Raw genomic sequence first — 737 nt, forward strand, 5'->3', positions numbered from 1 at the left:
GAAAATACATAGGTAATAAAATTTTATGTCCATGAAAGCCAAGGAAGAGGATATATATTTTGAAGATTTTTAAGGATAACACATATATTTGAGTGACCATGTATCTACTTATAAGATGTATATTAGAAAACCTAATATTGATGAAAATCTGTGAAGACAATTGATTGCAAATAGGCTATCTGATTATGAACATCTTATTTTAATTTGGAATCCAGTTAATTATTATGATGAAGGAAACAGTTTAAGATTGACTACTAACCATAAGGTTGATGGTTTCAACCCACTGTTCAGTGCCTTCATAGAAAGACCTAGTTTTCTTCTTTTATAAAGATTAAGGGGAGGGGGCACCAAAGAGCAGCTCTACTTTTTTTTTTTTTTTTTGATGAACTCTTTAAAAAAATTATTGTGATTTTGTTGAAAGTTTACAGAGCAAATTCACTTTCCATACATCAGGTCACATACAGTTTGTCTCATGACATTGACTGCAATTTTCCACAATACAACAGCTTCCTCCACATAGTTACCTCTTCCCTATGTCCTTTACTCCCATGTACTCCTGCCCCCTGAGGTACCTCTCTGTGCATACACAGCCCTTATATTCTCCCATAATTGATTTCTCCAGGAAGTATATCTACCTAATGCAAATGTTAACTCATATGCCTGTCTTTTGTTTGGCTGGAAGCCACAGGAGTGGGTTCAGTTCCAGACCTGAAGGGCAGTTGGAGACCATAATCTCA

This window comes from Orycteropus afer, unplaced genomic scaffold, assembly GCF_000298275.1.
Source record: "Orycteropus afer afer isolate SDZICR_OR568_19922 unplaced genomic scaffold, OryAfe1.0 scaffold01216, whole genome shotgun sequence".
NCBI classification, from domain to species: Eukaryota; Metazoa; Chordata; class Mammalia; order Tubulidentata; family Orycteropodidae; genus Orycteropus; species Orycteropus afer.